This window comes from Festucalex cinctus, chromosome 4 (genome assembly GCF_051991245.1).
Source record: "Festucalex cinctus isolate MCC-2025b chromosome 4, RoL_Fcin_1.0, whole genome shotgun sequence".
NCBI classification, from domain to species: Eukaryota; Metazoa; Chordata; class Actinopteri; order Syngnathiformes; family Syngnathidae; genus Festucalex; species Festucalex cinctus.
Window position 1 is genome coordinate 27,146,459 of NC_135414.1, and position 6,000 is coordinate 27,152,458.

Sequence of the window (6,000 nt, forward strand, 5' to 3'; positions counted from 1 at the left end):
AATAATGTCCAAAAAGCATATCGTTGTGACAACAGGCAAGCGTGGCTATTGTTTACAAATAGGACTCTCTCTATACAGGGTTGTTATTGCGTGAACCCCACGTGATCTTGTGGTCTGTCGGGAGCAGATTTCCGGACACGCAACGCACGCGGTGTGAATTGCAGTCCTTGCGCTGTTCATTTTTATTTTATTTCATTAATGAAATTGTTTTTTGAATTTTAGTTTTAGTGTTTTCGTTAGTTTTAATTAACTAAAACAACCTTGGTCAGAGTGCAGCGCACTTTTCCATTTTGCGTTAGAAGTGATTTGAGTTACGAATGCGGTCACGGAACCAAATGAAACCGAATCTCAAAGCACCACTGTACATCTAAAAGACCAACAAAAGTATAAAAAGATCTTTTTGAATGACAAATTCTTCAACCTCAGAGGGGGTTTCAATGACTTGTCAGCACTAGTATTGAAATTGGCCAATGGCAGCTTGTTTAGTTGCTTCCAAATGACATGAAGACAACACGCACAATCATTTCTAAAAAGCTTTTTTTTGAGCCCCGGTAATAGTTTCAGAAGCAGCTCATGTGCGGAGACGGTTCCGACGCATCAAGCTCACCGCCGCAAACACGCACGCTGAGCACCCAGCTGATTTCCTGACATTTTAAATCAAAACCTTGTACTTACGAACTATATTTCACGATCCAGCTTCACCCACGTGTCTGAAATGTTTCGCGAGCTTGTCAAAGTAAAACCCCCCCACACCCCCACTCGCCCTCAAACATGCTGCATCGAGTTTAGATGTAACTGCTGTCAGTGTGCGTTTTCCGGTGTCTTCGGGCTAGTTTCACACTCTGCACACAAACTTCTCACATTAGGGTTGCACTCCAGGCATTTTTCTTTAACCTGCATGACTTTGCCAGCAATAAGTTTGTGTTGTCTTGCTTTTTAGATGAGTCATCCTCGGTCCATCCATTTGCGAGCTTGCAAACAATATCTTGGGAATCCTTCTTGCGCCAGTTCATGCCGATTTGAATGAAGTTTGCTGGGAAATAATATTGAAAGTTGAGAACTCGAAGAGGTCAAGAGCTTATTAAATGAGAAGATATGTCATTTATTGTGCAAGAGAGGAGAGTATTCATTAACTCATTTGCTCCCAATGACGTGTAAATACGTTGGGGGTTTTTTTGTTTTAAGTGTCCCAAAGACGTATTTATACGTTTTTTTTGTTTGTTTGTTTGTTTTTTTGCTAGAGCATACAGAAGGCTTTGATGCAGCCTCTCAACTGCAAAGAACGGTTGAAGAAATGGTAGTTATTACACAAACCAACTCAAATTTGTATCTTCACTTTAAGGACCCCAAAGAATGGCACAGAATCAAAACTCTGCAGTGAAAGCGTGCAAACACGGCAGAATACACACAACAAAACGACGAAACAATTCTTTGTCACACGATTACGAATTAGATTTGTTTTTTTTGTTTTTTTCCATGCTGGCATGCACACATGTGGCTTCCATTGAATTGATCTTATTAAATCATTTGAGATTTTCCAGAGAGCCGAGAGGGCATAATAGAGCCAGAAATTAAGAGGCTGCAAGGTTTCGAAAATAAAAGGTCTAATTTTATCTGCTAATGGCATGCCGCTGATCTGTTAGTGCGCCCGAACGCGAAAAAAATAAAATAAAAAATGTAGACTCCTGTTTATTCTGCCATGTAACAGATTGGAGTTACGCTGCGAGAGCTTGCGTTTGGAAGCTCGTGCGTCCGCAGAATTTGAGTTAAATGCACAGTGAGGGTGTGCGCGCATCCGCAAAGGTTACTCGCGTCACAATAGGGTCGCCAGCCTGCAGCTACAAGCTGAAGTTACAAGTTTGGGTTTTAACAACAATTAAGGAAGTAGCAATGAGGTACAGTACTTGCAGATATTTTACCGTGGATGTTACAAAATATTTTTTGTTACATTGAAAGAGTAGTATCAGCTGGAATGTATTAATTCCGTAGCCAAGTCCGTGATTATTTTATTAGTTTTATTTATTTTTACGTTTTGTACTTGAGAATTTCTCCACATTGATGCAATTCTAAGCGAATTTTACATTCCTTGTATGTTGTTATTCTCAACTGTCAAGTTCCGTTGTTGAATTTGTGCCAATGTTTTTGCTTCAAATCAGGTGACTGGAACCTTTCTTGTTTCAATGACATTTCATTGTTTTTGTTTTTGTTTTTGTTACTTTGTGTGAATTATATCTGAGCCACAGAGGACTAGTGGGGGCTGCGTCCGTCTTTGTCATTTTGCAGCAGAGTGGTTGATTTTATTGCTGCTATAAATTTTGAGGGATTTACGTTGTATCTTGGTGATTTACATCGCAGTGATTACATCTTCTGGATACTTTTAATTTTATTTGGGGAGCTTCCTCAGATGCTTGCCTATTTCAGCCATCCATCAAATCTATCAATAGTTCGAGAAAGACGATAAATTGATCAACAATATTCGAACTAAACCTTGATGTGAAAGATCCACCTTTAATCTGTTTATTTCAGGACTTAAATATGACAAACATGGAGTGAACCCAGTCCCCTTCTGAGTGGCTCATTTATGACAATATTTCTTCGACAAATCCCACAAACATGTTTTTTTTTTTCTTTGAACATGGGAGGTCCTTCAGGAAGACAGCAGTGTCATCATCATCATCATTTTCTGTCGCCTCGCCATCATCATGTGCCGCTTAACTTGAAGTAGGTGCAACAGAAGTGACATTTTTGTACAGAAATCTATTTTTTATGAAGAGTTTGTTTAAAAAAAAAATACTCTACAAATTATGAAACATGCTGTACTTTTTATGATCAATGATGTAGGTTGGCAAACATCTTGTTTATTGAAATAAATCAATGTTTTTTGGTATTATGGCCCATATAAAATGATTCAGAGCGAGGAGCAATTATCGGAATGAGTGATGTTGCTCTTACACAGGAACAGGAAAACCCATTTGCTACATCAACACGGGAAAACAGTAAATATGAATAGATGGTGCAACATAGTAGCAATAGTCTTGGGCCACCATTGGAATACAGCATAAAGAGAATGTTGCGCAACAAAGCATAGGCCAGGGCATGATGGGCAAACAAACAATGGTAATTTTCTACACCGCAACAATGAGGCGCTCGCTCTTAAAGCAGCCACGTAGTGTCCACATGTTGCCTGACCCCAACAACGAGGCACTCTAAAATGGCCATGCAAGCCTGGAGACCCAATCCACACATTGTCAAGTTTGGCTTAAATAAAAAAAATAAAATAAAATAAAAATCACCTCTCTTTGCTCCTCTACCTTTTTCTGCATGCGCACACTTATGGCAGACAACGAGGCGCTCTAAAACAACCAAGACACATTTTCAACATAGATGCCCTTTTTTGTAATTTTTATTTTTTTTTAGTGATGTTTGTTTACATTAAAATCGTTAGTAAACGGTGCTTTTGGAGCTACCATAAAGAGTAAACAAAACTAGCTAACATTACTTAATACACCTTTCATTCGGGTGCCAGCCACTGCCAAATAGGCTGCTAGGTTAGTTTAATAAAATTAGTGGTGACCTAAGACTTTAGCGTATTATGTATTTTTACAGTCGTCTGAATCATGACTGAGTTAACAGTCGCTTCTTTTCAAGACATGTTTTTTTCAGTGTTCTTGTGTAAGAGTAGCTTACGTTTGCAACTGCTATTTAGATAACGGTTGTCAGAGATTTTCATATTTCACGTCGGCTCAAACAAGCAACCACATTCTCCCCGGTAAAATTGTAACAAGTGAACAGATTATGATTTGGATTGATTATGTTTTAAATCCTTATTTGCTGTTTATGTCCTCTGGTAAAGATCTGAAGAAGAGGACTAAATAGTGCGAGGAGTCTTAATGTGTGTGAGCATCCAGTTTGTGAATGCGGCCTCATAACCTGTTGTCAAAGAGACTCGCACTTGATCAGCTATTTTGAAGATATTTGAGAATAAAGTTTTTATACAATAACCAGTTTGGCAATGTGTGCTGCCTTCATCTGACGACTTTTCTTCCCGGGCTGTTAAAATAACAAATCAAGTGATGTGTTTGTGCGCAACTGAAGCACGGCGGCGACGTCCTGGGCTCAAAGCAGCGGAAGCCTTCCGGTGCGGAGTTTGCATGATTGCACTTCTCTCAGGTGTTCCATCCTCCAATTTCCACACACAACACTTTAATTGGAGACTTGTCTCCATGTCTCCATGGAGTTTGCAAGCAGCGTGACAGACGAAACAAACTTGGATCAACTCCAGTTCCGGTTTACACCGAATTGAAATTCAAATTCAGCCCGAAATGCTCCGTTCGTGAATATTACTTTTGTCCAGCTCTTTGGGAGGATTCCCAGGCCAGCTCGGAAACGTCCCTGAATCACAAGTGAAAATCTTTGACTTGAAGTTGGCTGTGTTCACTCCCACAACAGCACAAAAATCTACACTAACCAATAAGAGCTACAAAAATACCAAAAGAAAGGAAACTGCACCCACGTGCACAGTTAAACTGCACAAAAGGGGCCCGTGGTCTTGCAAAAATAACTAGGGGAGATCGGGGCTAGTTGTATCACTTTTTATACTTCGATATATTGCTTGGAATCAATACATCATATATAAACAAAACGTATATCAGATGAAAGATTAAAGTCGTGGGTATATTTTTCGTATTCATGTCATTTTCGTACTTTGTGTCGGTACAAAGTTATAAGCCATCAAATAGAGGGAGTGAACATGTGACATGTTGCCCCTCCAATGGGTAAGTTGTCACACTATATGGGGTAAGATGTCACATTGGATTTTGCAACTAATAAAATGAGGATAAAATTATCCTTGTTCTCCTGTTTTGTTTTGTTTTTGTTTGTTTGTTTTTACAGCCAGAGAAAATGTTTATCATTGGTCTTGACAATTTACTATAGTTATTGAGTAAACTTTAACATAAAATATTACGAAATAAATTAAAGTCCTTAGGAACTGCTGGCATAGCACGAGGTCACATCCCTCAGCCTCAAATGTCTGTTTTGCTTCCCTTAAACTAGAAATTTGAGATGAAATGTAATTTAAAAAAAAAAAATTAAAACATTTCAGTTAATGGATGCATGTTTCATTATGAAACTTAAACCAGTCCTGACTTGTGGGCATGCTGTAGTTCCAACAACTGGAAAATCCATTTTTATCAATGAAACAAAACCTAGAGAACCAAGAACAATTCTGGCATCCGTAAACGTAGTTGCCAGAGGTGCATTTTTTTTTTAATTTTCCCATTCTTTGCATATGTGACAACAAACCCCCAAAATGACTGAGACAAGTTGCCCCAAACGACCATGTTGACTAAAACTTGCTCTAGTTCAAAGTTAGCTTAAAACAGAGCAGTTGACCGAGGCATGACAAGATGCCTGAATCTCTCCTCTAACGAGTCCACATGATTTGCTGTTTAGAATTTGTCTATGTACGACGCCTGTTTCAAAATATATGAAGGTAAAAAACGTACTTTGGGTTGTGCAAAACAGATAACTGGCACTCATCTCAGCTCACAATGTGCTATTCTTTTCTCAGACTGTACACAACCCATGACCATTTATACGAAGAAATCTAGTATACCACTTTTTCCTTGCGCCCTCTGATGGAGAATAAAATTACAATGTGACAACTTACCCGTGATTCAACTAGCCCCGGTCTCCCCTACACTTAACTTCACTGAAAGCCTGTGAAGGTTTCAGCAGTCATTTTACTATATCTGCTGGTCTCCAATACAAGAACTCTCCCTTAGATCCATTTCATTCATAAACGTAGAAAGAAATGCCATCCAAAAGCAGGTTACCATAGTTACTGCCAGGTTGGCCATGTACCTTGAGACCCGCAAATCATATTCAGTGAGAATTGAGAGACAATAAACAAGCAGAGAGATGTCATCCGTCTGAGAGCAGCGCCAGCCTGCTTGGAAATGTAGGACAGCACGGTTCAACTGTAAGCTGCTTTCCGAC